The sequence below is a fragment of the Ochlerotatus camptorhynchus genome, unplaced genomic scaffold (genome assembly GCF_037179485.1).
Source record: "Ochlerotatus camptorhynchus isolate MF236.1 unplaced genomic scaffold, CSIRO-AGI_Acam_v1.1 ptg000458l, whole genome shotgun sequence".
In the NCBI taxonomy this organism is placed as follows: domain Eukaryota; kingdom Metazoa; phylum Arthropoda; class Insecta; order Diptera; family Culicidae; genus Ochlerotatus; species Ochlerotatus camptorhynchus.
Window position 1 is genome coordinate 633,271 of NW_027040944.1, and position 17,254 is coordinate 650,524.

General features: G+C 36.7%; 1 protein-coding gene across 1 annotated transcript in view; it reads right to left on the bottom strand.

Moving 5' to 3' along the window:
* The window catches only part of nAChRalpha1 (nicotinic acetylcholine receptor alpha1), a 269,161-nt gene that overhangs the window by 108,571 nt on the left and 143,336 nt on the right, over nt 1-17,254 (bottom strand). The gene's annotated exons all lie outside the window — the stretch shown is intronic.

Below are 17,254 nucleotides of genomic sequence, written 5' to 3' on the forward strand. Positions count from 1 at the left end.
TTCATCTTTAAATCAGCTCACGTTCATCCGTCAAGATTCCTCTATCCTCATTTGATACATTTCGAATTACGGCACAAAGCCTTTGTGGGATGCGTTGGGTTTAAAGAATAGTCACGTCTTCACACGATAACTCTTCGAAACAGCGCTTCTTATGTTTATATTAATCCACATTTCACTGCAGCATCGATTCCTCTCCACGAACCCAATGGCATAGCAGTTGGGAACCTAAATACAAATCGATAAAGCAGTCTGGGGCAAGGGTTTGTAATCCACCATACAAACTTAACCCACCCTTCTGTACATACGACAATCGCGCGCTTACACACCTTTGCTGTTGCTTCTGATCTAATCTACCGTCGAGCTCTTTGCATCACTACAAACTACTTCAACCCCTTTGGTATCATCGTTAAAATCCGGGAATCTCAACGACTGATACGCAACCTGAAAAATGTGTAAGAACGAAGGCATTCACATAAAATTACCACACGGGAAAAAATCCGATCTCCAAAATGAGAAAAATGACTCACGATTTCATGAACACAGCGTATTTTCATGTTATGAAAATACACCATGAATAATATTCATGATATCATGAGCAACTTTTGCGTAACGCATCAAACATCCGAGTTGAAATCATGAGCAATTTAGCAATTTACATGAGCTTAACTTTTAACCAAAAATGTAAAAAAATAAATAAAATAGAATATGATTCGAACCAAGAACCTTGAGATCATTAAACCCATACTTTGGCCACTAGACTATCAGTACTTGTATAAGATGGAAGGCAAAAGGCGTATAAATGGTACCTATGCAGTGTGGTTTATGAACACGATTTGCCAAGTACGTGTAACGCTTGTAGCGGTCTTGATTCCACTGCATTATGAAATCATGAATTTCCATGACGAAATCATGAATCATTGTTACGATTTCATGGCATGGCAAGTTTTTTCATTTCATGATTTTTTATTCATGAAAATGGAATCGGATTTGTTTCCGTGCATTAACATAATACATGATCTCTAAATTTAACGTTTTTAAACGGTTTTTTTTTTTTTTTACAATGAGCTAATTTTTAGGATTAGCCCCGTCTACAGAACTTGATTATAACTCCCAAAAAACATGCTACAAATCTTTGCACAATTACATATCGTCACCAACCAGAACTCGTTTAAAGTGTACCCATTTCGCAATACAAGATACAGACAAGCGCACGCACAGAATTTCCTTTTTCCCTACACGAACAGAAAAAAGTACCTAATATTGAGTTCCATTCACCCAGGTCGACAACCGTGAGCCAACTTAATTTTGAGTTGTTGAAATTTAATCACATGTAAACAGACTACCTTAAATAATTATAAAATTACAATAAAGTAATAATGAGCGACATTGATAATGAGTTCATCTAACTCTTCCTTAGAGACGACCTCAGTTTAGTTTCATCCTTAACTATTTTGCTTTTTTTTCAAATGCTTGTCCTTCAGCAGCGCCCACCACTTTGCCACCTCTTCGTACTTTATCAGCTCCTTCTCGGTATAGTCCACTAACGTCAGTCTCTGTTCCGCAATCTAGTGCCAATCACCGACGGGCATCGATTGCCATCCATTGACGGCAACCGAATGTGCAGGAAGGCAGCTTCCACACCTGCGTAGGATATCGCACCCATTCACAACAACATACATGGGCCGGGACCAACGGCTTTACCTCCCTTCCGAAGAAATACGTGACCAGAGATTTTTATGCCTCAGAAAAATCCCACCGACCTCGACTGGGATTGAACCCACCACAGGCGCCGGCCAATTTTTTAGTAGTATTTAATACGCATAATTTTTCCTCTGCTCTGGACCTCAACTGCTTCCTCGTTTGGCGATGCACCTTTAATAACTACACCATCTTACGTCCTGTTGCTGCTCTTTTCCTCATTTTGTTGTTGGTTTTTTCTTCTATTCGTTGTTGTGCTGGCTGGTTCCTATTCTTTCGCTTGGGGCAGAAATTCATCCGATGCCCCTCTATCTTACAAAGGAAACATAATTCGTTTCACCCATGATAGAATATGTTCCCCTTTCTATTGAGGAAATGCAGCGATTTGGGAAATTTCCTTTTGTACAACTATATATAGTCCCCGCAAACCTATGAATATATATTGGGCCAAGGTAGCAGAATATTTCCCCCGAACCACAAGCTTCACATTACCGTATTACCCTAGCACCATTGCTAGATTGCTATCTGGGACTTCTGGTGGGAGATCGTACACTCTCAGGTGACATGCGTTCCTCGACTGACTTCCCATCGGCGCATGGGATGGAAAAAATATTGCTCACAATTCTGTAGCAAACAATAAACCATTGAATCTTCTGATTTTAACTTGATGTACATAGATTTTTGCTCCGCTATACGGACATCTCCACTAGTTGATTGCTTACAACGGAGCAACGGCAAATGCACCGCAAAAATGAGTTGCTATCGAAAAACAGACTATCGCGTGACACGCAGCGAAAAAAAAACACACAACTGCTTGTGTCGACAGCTAAGAGCGTACTAAAACAGGCTACTTACTTGTGAGCTGTTTAAACCCAACGTCAAGCTCAAACTTCTCAGTATTATGTTGTTCACCACACTGAACCAAAACATCCACAATACTTCGAATGATTATTGCATTGCTCGAGCCCTTTAACAATATGCATTCGAATTTCGGATGATTTTCTTATGGTTGAATTCGTCGTCAGATGATGAACATCCATATGACTGTCATCCAAATACAGGATGATTTTCGTTTGAAAATTAGCTATAAAACATACGGCACTCAGAGGACAAACATTTAAGAATAGTGTGACATGCAAGTGCTTTTAATTAGATTTATAATTTGATTATGTATAATTCCTTACTGAATAGCCATAATAAGCCATTCCATCATGGATACAAAAAAATTTCGTGGTGGAGAAAACCTCCTCCACCACGAATTAGCCAAACATTGGTTTTCATCCTTTACCTTTGTTCGTAACAGCTCTGATAGCGATGCATATGCTTCCACCTTGTTTATCAGCTCAGATCAGCAAATGACGTTCGATAGAATTATTTACATAATCGTTTTGAATGATTTGCGTTATGGGGCTGATCCAATACCATATGCATTTCCATTTAGTATGACAGTCATTCTGCAGAGAGCATTACGCATTTCAACTGAAGGCCCTATCCCTTCTCATTACAAGTTTCATCCAGTATTCGAGAGGAAAATCATCTGATTTCAAAACAACCGTCATCCGGTTGCAGCTATCATTCGAAAAAGCGATTTCGGTCTTTTGTTTTGAATGGTCTGAGGTTTCATTCGATCAGAGGATGATGTTTGTGTACAGTGCACTTACTGAACCAGCGATGCCAGATTGTTTTAAATCTTATCGATATAAAAGGTAATCGGTATTTATCGGTATCTACTATTTATTTAATTTTATATTTTTTGCCCTTTTTGAAAGTGAAAATTTTAACGCTGGGATTTGAGAGGAATTGCTTTGTTTGACTGCTTTCTCAGTCTTAAAACACTCTTTAATTTTTTTTTAATTTAATTTTTAAAATTATCGTTGTCTTCAAGTGGTGATCAAAATTGTGACCAAGTACTGTTTTTTTTTTCAATTAAATATCATGTAATAACACCAAAATATGGAAAATCAGCCACAACAACGACTAAACTATTGACAATACCGACAAACAATATTTTCTCTTGAAAAAAGCCACAATCTATGGCCGAAATGTCGGGCAGATTACATCATAGTCGTTGCAGTGTTTTAAGACTGAGAAAGCCGTTGATCAAAGCAAAATTTTAGCTTATGAACTATGATCGAAAAATTCCGGAAGAGAAAACTCCGGGAAATGTTTGAATTAGCTTCTGAATGGAGCTGAAAAAACATCCAGAAAAAGACGAAGGAAGCTCTCCTGGATGAGGTTCGAGAAAAGCTGGAAAAACATCCGGGAATCTTCCAAGATACGAATTGAGAAATTTGTGGCGAAAATTTAAATAAACTATCGGAAAAAAAATCGGATGTCACATCCAAAGGAAGCCAGACGAAAGAAATTTCTTGGAGAATTAATTGAACTTCCTTCTCAAGGTAGATTGGAAGAAACATCTGAAGAAAGTCGGAAGCCAGAGCGCTTACGGAATAGTCGAAAGAAACAAGGACATTATTCCGGAAGAAAGAGATTCCTGAGGGATGTTCTAATGATCAGAAAACTATCCTGATGTTAAAAAATCATCCCTGAAGACTTCGAAATTTCCCTGAAGTTTTCGGAACATTCCTGAAATGCACTTAGGAATATTCCATAATTCCTCGAAATTCCTTAAACATTCTTGTAATTTTCCTGAAATTAGGGGCTGTTTTGGACTTCTCTGGCCATCCTCGAAGCACTCAGAACTTCCCTGATTATAATAAAAATATGTCTAATCATCTTAGAAGGTCTCTGCACTTTCTTGAAGATTATGAAATCTCTTAAGTGCTCTTACAATTTTCTTGAATTTATTGTAACATCAGCATTAATGTTCTCTGATCTTCCCGATTTTTTTAATTTTTAAAAGTTATCGACACTGCCATTAAAAAAGGCAAACATACTTTTGAACATAAAAACCAATAAATGATCCATAAAATATTGGAAAACGTTCCATAAAAAACATCCAAATGTTCCATAAAACTTCGGAGAAAATCCTTAAAAAAGTGTGAATGATCCATAAAAAATATCAATATGATCCATATTTAATGTAAAATTTAGCAACACAATTGTAAAAATGTACCGCTAAATTTCTAAGGAATGAGCATTGAAATTGTACGAATTACCCATAAACATATTGCAATTGATCCATAAAACATTCAGCAGTGAACCTTAAACTAAAGAAAGTGATCCATAGAAAATCATGTTTGCGCACTTAAAAATATAGCCATGTTCGTATTAATGAAAGCAACTTCCTCAGAGCAGTCTCGTTTTGGACAGTTTGAAGCTGAAATAGGTTTTATTAAACTAATATAAAATCAAAACCAATCTTAATGCTTATAAGGTGGCAAAAGGAACCAAGAAGTCTGTCTCAAATAAACAACCTAGCAGATATAATAGAGTGAGGAGTGATGCCGCAACCGAATCTAGAAAAGGAAGTACCAATGTGGTCAGCCTGGAAGAATCCCTAGACCAGTTGCTGCAGGAGAAAAGCGCAAATAAGAAAGCGCTGGAGGAAGAGAAATTCCTCCCTCCATGAAAAGCGATAGGAGGCTGAGCGGGAGATTTTCAAACCGAGAGTTATCTTCCGTCACTCTTTCAACAAAGATTTGGCTAGATTTAGCATTTAGGGATTCAATTATTATTTTAGTTAAGCACGCAAACGATGTAGAATGAGCTACTTACTAGTTACTTAGGGTAAATCATGTATATAGCGTTTAGGAACAAATTGTAGGTTACCAGATTTTAGGATCAAACTGTAGTATCTAGATTAAGCAAATATAGGGTTATTAAATTCAATATTTGCACGAATTCCACCTCCAACTAACCTACTTCAGTAGCTACATAGAGGTAACTTTAAGACCAGAAGGTCCCAAAGAAATGTGCTCAACTTTTTGGCTAAGCTCTGGTACTATCTTCGGTCCCAAGCTTATCGATGCACCCCTATAAAACACGAGAAAATCCACGAACCCCTCATTTTACCTGTCAAACTTTCATAACGAATCAAAACAAACATTGTGTAGTACTATAATTTTGACTAGAATGAGGTACGTTAATCGATTTGCTTGGGACCAATAGGTAAGTCAAGTAGTGAGCCAATTTAAAATCGTTAGTTTCGTATTGATTGTTGGTAGCTAGTTCACTACAAATAACTACAATTTAATTAAACGATAGGTATATTAACAAATTTAGGCAATTAAAATAATTTAGCTGTATAACGTTTTTTAAATGGTTTGGAATTGTATCTTCTTTTCCTCTTTTTTTCTCGTTCATACTCCGACCTATCTATGGTTTGGTTCAACGGAACTGTGAGTTCACAGTTCCGTTGAACCAAACCTGACGTCTGTCATTTCTGACAGCGACCGTTACCGTAGCTCTCTGAATCCCCCACAGGGTTGTCACTGGACTTGGCGGTACAGGGTTATTCCGATATTCCGAACAGCCATGATCCATAAATTAGACGTATATTATTCACGTTTTGGACACTGTATTATTAATTTTGATCCATAAACCATGACAAATTGCTCCATTACTGCTTAACTACTTAGATTTACTGTCCTGCCGTGTTTTTAGGTAGATGTGCGGAGCGATGGTCAAGCGTCTAGAATTAGCTTCCAAAAGAAGCTTCTATAATAATCTTCTTAAGAAAAAATGAAAAAAAAAATGTTAATTTTATGGATCATACCTAGGGTAGGTGTTCCAGTTGTTGGTAGACGTGCTTATTTTGGTGTGTTCCAATTATAGTCTATATCTCGGTCTATATACATATGTTTTTTAATTTGATCAATAAACCTTGGAAAATTGCTACATTACTGCGTAGCTACTCAGATTTACTGTTCTGCCCGTGTTTTTTTTGTCAGAAGAGCAGAACGATGGGCGAGCGTCTAGAATAAGCTTCTTAAAAAGTTTCTAAATGAAGCTTCCATAGGAAACGTCTTAAGAATATTATTATAGAATCTTCTTTTGGAAGCTAATGCTAGACGCTTGCCCATCGCTTCGCACATCTACCTTAAATACACGGGCAGGACAGTAAATCTAAGTAGATAAGCAGTGGAGCAATTTTTCAAGGTTTGTGGATCAAAATTTAAAAAGATAGTGTCCTAAACATGAATAATATACGTCTAATTTATGGATCATGCCTATATTTTTAAGTGTGCAAAACTTGATTTTTTATGGATCACTTTCTTTAGTTTAAGGTTCATTGCTGAATGTTTTATGGATCAATTGCAATATGTTTATGGGTAATTCGTACAATTCCAATGCTCATTATTTAGAAATTTAGTGGTACATTTTTACAATTGTGTTGCTAAATTTCACATAAAATATTGATAATATTGATATTTTTTATGGATCATCCATACTTTTTTAGGGATTTTCTCCGATGTTTTATGGATCATTTGGATGTTTTTAATGGAACGTTTTTCAATATTTTATGGATCGTTTTATCAATTCTAAAGGTGCAAACTTAGGGCTGCCATTAAAAAACATAAAACTTCCCATAACATGTTCTTACAATGATCTAATGTTCATGTTACTTCCCTTACGATTCCTGTAGTTTCCGGAAATTGCCTGAGTTTTTCAGAATTCCTTTATAATATCAGTAATTTCAATAAAATTAATTGATCTGCCCTGATGTTCTCTGAGCTTCACTAAAATTCCTGAAAACCATTAAATTTCCCTGAAGTTCTTTGGACTTGTGAAGTTTCCAAAATATTTATGATGTTTCCTTAAGTTCACTGGAGTTCACTGGACTTTTTTGAAATTTCCGGGTTTTCGAATTTTAACAGAAGTTAATTCATCGAAACTTATACAAAAGCTTGGGCTTTTCTGAAGTTTCAGAATGCGTTGCGAAGCAATATTGTTCACGGAAGAAACCATAGCATAATCTCGACGCTCTTTCAATGACTGATGGTTGAATTACAAGCAACGAGCTTCATAAGATGGAAAAGGAAATTCTTTCCATCCCAATTTACGTAGTGCAAATAATAAAAATTGCCTTTGGATTGACTCTATTCGTCCTTCATGTCTTTTCATATAAGGTGACCAAACAACACTGCAATATTCTAATATTGGCCTCACATAGGCAACATATAGTGTTTTAATTGTGTAAGGATCTTTAAAGTGTAAACCAAAACGCTTTATAAAATTAAGCATATTGCCTGCTCTATGAATAATTGTGTTATAATGATCCACAAATGTTAGTTTAGAATCTAGAATAACTCCTTAATCTCTTATTTTATCAAAACTTTGAACAATTTGATTACCTAATGTAATACGGTTACATTGATATGTGTCTGCAGCTAGTGTGAATCCGCAATAAAAATCTGATAGCTCTTGAAGCTCCGGGAAATTAAAAAAAAAATGGCGGGAGAAGATGAAAGAGCCATTCGAGCGAAGGCTGAAGAAGCTTCCAAGGTAAGGTGAAAGAAATTTCCAGGGAAAGTTGGATGAAACCTCAGGCTTCTCGATTCGCTAGGAATTACCGGAAAGAGCCATCGACTATTTCTAGATTGATGGGTAGCCAAAAACGGTGAGGAAATGCAAAGATTAGTCGAAAGAGTATCAAGCATAAGGCATCTTTAGAGATGATTGTTTAGAATTTTGAAGGCTCAAATAATATGAGGTGTTCAAAGAGATACAAGTCTCTCACAAAAAAATTTCTTCGAAATTCAAGCGCGGGCAAGCAATAATAATTTTGATTATTTAGAAAAAACGGTATAAATCGGTATAAAATTTTAAAAATCGGTATTCCGAGGAAACTTCTCTGTATATCGGTATCTAGTTTGGAAATCGGTATAAATACCGGTAAATCGGTATATCTGGCAACGCTGTACTCAACGTTAACTTGGCGCACGGAAGAATCCCGCTAATTGTTTTGGTTTCTTCGTTTTTGACAACCAACGTGTAATCGAATAAAAGGCACCAACTCAATAGTAAGTTTAAAGAGCTCAACCGTTAGTTTGTTTTGTTTAGTCGTGTATATCAATTCTCGCGTCACTTTTCAAATAGACCAATGTAACATATCCACCATTTTGAGAAAATCGAAGTTGAAGTTCGACAGATTATTATTTTAACTGTTTAAAAACAATACATTTTGCAATACTATTTTTAATGTAGTCAGTGTATAAAAACGTTGAAAATTCAGAAGAAACGGTAAAATCACAATTTTACTTTGAATTTCATGCTACAACATAGAAAAAACCACATAGGACGTTTTGACAAGTCATATAACATTGAACGATTTTTCTCAATGACATAATCAATGAGTGTTACATTGGACGTTTGTCTACATGTTACTAGATTCCCTTTCACAGATTTCAGAGTATAGTACCTAACTTTAGATTAACCCCGCCTTTAGAAAATGAGCACCAATCATGTTAGGCAGTCCGAATGACCGAAGTAACAATCAGGTACTCATCATTTCAAACTGTACATTGGACAATTTATGATCAATGATTATCTTAAATAAATGAAAGTAAATTTGGATGGATGTTTTTGTGTCATATACAATGATAGAAGAACAATAGTTTCTATCGCTTAACTCGATTTGTTTACATTTGTTACTTAGGACCTTTTGAAACGTGAAGCGAGAATTCTCTTTCCTCAGCACCTGTTGGTAAGCAACTCCAATGGCACATCCAATCCTGCGTGTCTGGTATTTCTATCACTACTCCCGATCGGACAGCTCCAAAAACCCATTATTATAATTATTAGGTACTATTATGTTTAATAAATGTATACTGGGCGCGAAGTATCGATCTACATTCGTCCCTCTTATAAATGCTGCGCTCCAAAATACGTAAATTAATTGTTGGGCCCAGATTAATATGTGCTCACGTGAGCAAACAACATGATAAATGTTCTGTCTTCATCTAGATTCCATCTGCGCCTTTAATTGGGGATGAAAATATTACAATTTCAAACACAAGCGTTTGAAAAAAAATCCGCTTTCAAATGTTCTACACAGCAAAAAAAAAAATTTGTGAAATTCCATTTATTTCATGCAAACTTTTTCCAATGTAAAAACATGAGAATTTTTCAAGGAAGTTTACATTATGCATATTGTCAGTTTACATGACATGTATGTAAAGTTACATGACAAGCTTGTAAATTTACATTGCTCCAGTTGCTAACGAATTGCTGTGAACCATTCGCTGTGAATATTATTCGGCTACAAATCCAATCGCTGTCGAATGTATCACCCAAGTCTTCGAGCAGAAGTAAGCAACTGGTGTGTGACGAATGCTTGATGGCAATGTAATTACTCAGCGAATGATAGCGAAGAGGAGAGGAGCAAAACACCGAAAAAAAAAACGAATCATTCGTGCAGCACTGTATTCGTGCATAACTAGTGCAACGTTTACTGTGATAGCATTAAATCGCTGATAAGCAGCAGACAATGCGATGCATGATTCGTTGCGAATATCTGCAACCCTTAATTACAAAAATGTTCAACTGTTGCAATGGTGATCAAAATTATCAAAAAGCGCTTTCCCTAACACACCACCATGTGTGGTGGTGTCTGGTTGGTCGTCCTCGGAATGACTCAACCATCACGACAAAACGGTTCTTTTCAGGACAACCATAATTTTTTGTTGTTTAAGAGATAATTTTCATTGAACTTACTGCCAGCCACATCCCCCTAAAGCTCTTTGATAATGTACCCAGCAACCAAATGTTTTTGGTCAAATGCGGAACAGTATTGAAGTGGTACATACAAATTCTCGCACTGACCGAATACCACATGATCTTGTCAATTAATCAGAAACACTTCGAATAAAGGTAAGGTTTTCTCCAGGACGCTACGAAAAAGCAAAATAATCTCTTATTTATATGATTGATCGCGAATATCTCGCGATTGGAAAATTTTAGCAACAAATTCCTCCCATCAATTATCGTTTTTTTTTATTATTTAATGAATAAACCGCAAAAATGCGTCATTTTTCATCAGCAAACGAGATGTTTCTGTGATGGAAAAGGTGGTTTCCCTAACACAGTCGCCAAATATTGGTACAGAGCAAGTTATTCTACGTCGATACAACCTCTTACTTTTTCTATATTTCGATGGTTATCTCGGTCCCTTCAAAAGGGCCTGAAAGCTTTTTTTGTTGTATATCTCCATATCACTATATATCGATCTCTCTGGAGTCTAGAGAATTTTAGAGATGATAAAAACCGCAGATATTTTATGGAAACTTCATAAAAGTTCAGAGAGTTTAGAAAAACGAAAATTTCAAAATCATTGGAGAAAATCCAAGAGATTCAGGGAAGATAAGAGAACCTTAGGACAGTTCCATTAATTTTAGGGAAATTACAAACATGTTAATGAAGCTTCCAGAAGTTCATAGAAATTGTTATGACTTCAGGATGTTCCTAGAAAACCAGAAAAATTTCGGGAACCTCATAGATGATATTTGATCGTTAGGGAAACAGCGGGGACTTTAGGGAAGCCCAGAGAAGTTCAAGGAAATTTAAAGATTTCAAGGGAAGTACCGTGAGCATCAGAGTTTTTTTTCAATTCTTCGGAACAACTTCAAAACAGTCCCATTAACTTTTGGGAAATTATGTAGCTTTTAAGAAGTTCTATGGATTTCCAGTGGACTTCAAGGAAACCCAGAGAATGTAAGGGAATCCGCACTTCGAGGAAATCTTGAGAATTTCATAAATTTTTGAAGATATTTAGGGAAGTTACGTGAACTGCACCACAGTTCTCACGAGAACTACAGCGAGCTGAATACAGACAAGTTTTACTCAGGTGTCAGTTTCAGGGAACTAAATTGTTTGCACATCTTTGGAGGCGAACCAGCCTAAGGCTGAAAGCCTCCTAAATAAAGCTAAATAATAATAATGTTTGCACATGCAGATATACAAATTCTTATATTAGAATTAAAGGTAATCCAAAATGGGAGCGCATGGCTTTGAGGTGGGCGAGGCGCACGCATCTAAGAAATCAGTGAGTAAACAGCTCTTAATTTATGATGACAATTTTGCTCCCGGTCATTCTCTCAACAAGGCTAAAAACTAGGCTCAAACACTGAATGGTGGACTGTGATAGTGGTACCTATTCTTTTTCGTAACACAAAAAGCTACATTGATGTTTTCAGGTTTTGAAAATCGTAATAAATGCTTTTTCCTACCTTTATAATGAATAACTAAGAAAGTGTCATAGCAAAATTTATCGATCATTTAGTTTTACTCAAAATGTCAATCATGCATCAACCATCAAACCACCGCATGGTAGCATACCATGGGCCAAGCTAAGTTGAGAGCACGCTATAATGTAATATGCGATAAGCAATAAGCTTGAAATGCGAAGAATAAGAAGAACACTGTAGCATACAAAAACCCATCCATGATGATGGAAAAACATAATAATCAGTTACTTAAACCTAGGGGTTCTTGATGTAAATGAACAGGTAGCGTAGTCATGGCAAACATAGTTAAATTCAGTTCCAAATCTACAGCCATCGTATTAAAAGAGTGTTTTAAGCTGTTTGAAATATCCTGGATAAAATCTATCCATTAGTTTTGTTAGTTTGGCACATTGCAAAAATCAGCCATGTATTGGGAATTGCACTACTATTCTCTACCATTGAGCATACGAACGGAAACTTTACATTATGCTATATGTTAGTTCAATATTTACTTGGTTTATAAAAGAGAAAACGGTAAAATTGCTAAGGGTGTTCATTTTATCCCCCGTTCTCATACATCTTTCCGGCACTGCTTCGGTGGGGGCATTATAATTCCAGGAGATCAGTTGCCAGGAGGGTTAAACTTTCCACATGATTGATGTGTACGGTGTGCAACGAACCACAAGGTGGGTTGAAAATGTGTGTATCTGATGCGAAGCTGAAGAGAAACAATGCTAGTTGGTGGTTAATGTCATCTTTCAAAGCCTGCAATGAGGTATATTTATGCAAATCACGTTGCGGATGAGAATGAACTTCGTTTCATTTTATAATATGACTACATGCGTGTTTGCCACTGGATATTCTGTGTTGACTGAAAAGACCAGCAAACAATTTTCTATGCTGACGTGAAACTGTTCAACTGTTTCAAGTTTAATATTTTATATGGCAACCCAAATCGGACACATTTACCAAAAAATATGCACCACATATACTGCAATAGATCCATTATTAGTCACATTAGATTTATGTCCCAACTATCTTTCCTTGCTGTCAGAACTAAGTAGAGAGGTCTTATTATTTCAATTATGAACCGTAAAGCAGGAAGCTAGTTAATTGCACAGGGTATTTTTTTTTTACATTGTAAAAGCTATACACGAGGTTGCATATGGAGCTCATCACATCATAAGTAATTGATCTAGATTGCATTTGATCCCATCGCAAATTTCCTTTCAGTCACATTCCCTATTTTTCCATATACCTGCTGCTCTGGTATCAATCCATCAATAAAATCCATGACTCTACAGAGCCATTTCCCTTAAAAACCTTTCAGGATTATAAACAACGTCCAATCTCTTCAGGGTGTACTACCTAGATGTCCACCGTTAATTCATACCAACGATGACGGCTACAACGACGGATCAAATCGGAAACGTTTTTCCGCTTCAATTAACATTATTACCTTATTCTTTCATCCGATTTCAATTTATATTCCCACCTAAAAAAGAGCCCACAGTATATCCGGCGTGAAAAAGGAGAAGAGTAGGAGCATTCCATTTGACATCCGACAAACGAATGGAGCCACTGAACCACCACCATACGAACCGTGCCCCAGCAGCGACGATGAGAGAGAGAGAGAGCGAACGGTTCTGAAAAACACCTGCAACCATCACACTTGCAGCACCCATTTGTGCTCTACACTGGAATAGAGCAGACGAAGGGTGGTGGGGAGACGACTTCCAAGGACACCCAGGGTGACGATGATGGGCTAGCCAGAATAAAACAAAGTGTTGCCTCGTTGATCCCTGCAACTGTTGGTTGTGCGTCTTTCGCTAAACTGGCTGGGTGGCAGCTTTGGTGTCTCTGGAAGACTACAGAGACCGATGATGATGCGATGGGGCGCGAAAACGGGAAATGAAATTGAATTTTAACCGGCGAAGCGGAAATGGAACGTTACGATGCGGCAAGGTGTTTTTGTTCGTAAAGGGGATCGATTTGAATCGAATGGCTAGTCACCTTTGCGGGAATTTTCAGGAAAATGGGTTGGACGGTGGAGAAACTGAGTTTATAAATTTAATCAAATATACGCCGGCAATGAATAGTAAACGATAGTGCTGGAACAAAGAAGGATGTGGCTAATTTCCTACGACCCGGTCGAGCAGTAGGGGTTTTGATCTAATTTCCTTGCTACTAAGCACAAGCCGCACAAATCTCTTTGAATGGAATGATTCCACTATAGATGACTTCAAAATTTCGATTTTAGAATCAAGAAGCAGTACTAAATTATCTCTACAATTTGTGACTCTTTATCAAATTCAACGGTACAAATGGAAAGGTGAATAAATTTGAAACTCATCTTTGACAGAAATATTAAATTTTTGTTCAAACCTGTTAAAAAAATAGAGGTAAAGCACGGGTTGTGCTTAGTAGAACGGAAATAAGATCAACAACCCTACCGTGGGGTTTAATAAAGAGTCACAAACTGTTGAGATATTGTGAGAAATCTAACACTGCTTCTAGATTCCAAATTTGTTAAACAAGTTTCATTTCAGTCCTAACGCATTGAAACGCCATTGGTTTTTCTTTGTTTTACGAATGAATGCAGAAACAATGGATTTGTTTGGACTGAATCTTCAATCAACGAGTGTAAATATTTATACAACGCGCTCGTATTTGTTATTGATGTTTTTTGCTCGATTGAACGGAAATGGGCGATTGCGACAAAGTCGCGCTCTACCCTATTGTTTTTTTCCTTTGGTTTGTTTTTTCCGTCGATCTTGTTTTCCGTGCTGAGGACCAATGCTACCGACGTGCCAGCAAGGCAGCTCCCACACCTGGACCCTACCTATCGACCCATCAACTCATGAACCGGGGACCAACGGCTTTACTTCCCATCCGAAGGAAGGCGTGATCAGAGATGTTATGCCTCAGAACATCCCGGCGGCGCCGACTGGGATTGAACCCAGGCCTGCTGGGGTGAGAGGTAATCACGCTTACCACTACACCACCGGCGCCGTTTACCCTATTGTTAATATTGTACAAGGATAGAGTGCTAGTTCATCGTAATCACCTATTTCCGTTATATCGAGTAGAAAACATCAATAATATCAATAATTATACCGTGCACAAATTAACAACCACTTTTTACACTAACTTTGTTTTATATGGCTTTATGTTCGATGAATATATTTCAAGATGCGTTTGTTTATTTCGAATTCATTCTTGGTTAAAATTCATAATGATGAATAATATTGGACAAGAATGATATCATGCTGAGATCCAGAGACCACGTCCGATCCACGGACCGCACGTTGGGCAGCGCTGATTTAAAAACTATTGTTCTCAAAAATAGAAGAAACGTTCCTAGTGAATCAACTTTTTTCTGCCTCCATCCATGTGACGAAGCAATTCCAATGACATTTTATTGCATTTGGACGGAATTGAAACTTGTACGACGAATTTGGAATCAAGATGCAGTGTTATATTTATGATAAAAAATAAACAATTACTTATTGTTGTTATTGTTGTGAAAGCAACATTTATTTAATAGTAATCAGTAGAATGAATCAATTTTTATTTGTTCAAATCTTGATTCCATTGAAACGCACTGAAACGCCATTGGATTTTCTTCATCCAATGAATAAAGTTAGTAAAAATGGATTTCACTTATTATGTATTTGGATAAAAATAGTGTAAATATTCATACAATGCGCTCTAATAGGCTTTGTGTTTTAGCTTATGATTAACGTATCGGAAGAATTATATTATTGATATGCGCACGGTTAGATAATTGATATCATTGATGTTTGCTGCTCGATAGAACGGAAAATGCGATTACGACGAAGTAACGCATTACCCTTTTCTAAGCGTGCCAGGTATGGCCCTAGGATTCTACCTTAAATTTTAAATATATTTTCATGATTTGATTTGCGTAAATATGTTTGCCAAAATCTGTGTTCTAACTTTGGTTCTAAATAAAATTATCATAGGGCCAATTAGAGGACCACTAGTGTTTAAAACTGACTCACTTGCCTTATATGTTTTTTTTTTGCAATTTAATGTGGCTTGATATTCGTACTTGGAATTAGGTTATCGATTAATTGCTCTCCAAGCCAAGGCAAGGCCATAGGTACGAGGTTAGTGGGACTGGAAAAATGATTAGTCATCAGGTATCTACGATTCCACTATTAACAGTTGGTGAATACTCACGGAAATGAAAAAGCGGATAAGGAGCACAGAGAACCACTTGACACTTTTCCATCGCATGTAAGATTTTTATTTATTCCTAGTCCCCAGAAAGGTGGCGTCCATCGATTAACGGGTGTTCAATAGCAAATGAGAATTTTTTCAGTCATATAGGGGAAATGTTGACTTCCGCACAGTCCTAGAGCACTAAAATTTGGCCAATAGATGCTCTCAAACACAATGTATCCACATACCAAAATTGAGCTCTCAAGGACTTTGTATACCCCCTGACGATAATAGGTTAAGGTATTGCCAAAGTCAACATTTTCCCTAGCTAGTAAAAAAAACAGTTTTTTTTTCAACGGATTCAGTATTTTTTACTACAAACATAATGTTTATTCTTAAAAAAAAACGAAAACGAGGGGGCCCTGGTCAGCCATACAACGCAACTAAGTCGCGATGCTCTCACAAGAACGCTGGACGGCACTGAAATCAGTCTCATTTTTTATTGAACATCTGTTACTTTACGCTTACATGGGAGAACGGGTCACCTTTTTCGTTATAAACTGTTATTTATTTATTTATTTATTTCTTCAACCAACGTAGACTAATACATATTCGAATACAGTTTTGTTTTCTTAAATTTATTTATTTATTTATTTCGTCAACTTTGGAAAAGAGGTTAAAAGTATAATGTTGTCTTTAATATAAATTAAGCACTGTCAGTTTTCCTATTTTTTTATGAGTTATAATGCCTTATGGAGTAAAAATATTGTTTTAGTTTAGGCCGAGATATTGTAAAGTCAATGGTTTCACAGTATTGATTGTAAAAGACCATCATGTGGTTTAATGGCCCATATTTTGCATAATTTGTGCGATGATGTTTTATGGCAAATAAATTTCGATTTCGGAGTTGCCGAGTAGGTGCATGGAAATTTAATTTATATAAAAGTTCTGTGGAGTCAATACAGTTACATAGGAGAGGGGGAGTAAATCTTTGAGTAAACCTAATCGAATAGCTGGAAAAATCTTTACGATTAATCGTTATATGGAATAATTGGAGTATTAGTTATCCCTATAAAAAATTGTAATTTCATGTTTTTTGGTGGTCCTTCGAAAATTTCGAACAGCAGAATTGCAACCAGCAAGTGTAACTCAAGAACCAAAAGCGGTGTGATGCTAGTTTTCATTGCTATGACGATGACTGAATTAAGGGGCTAAGAAGCAGAGGGGTGAAAGTCAATTAT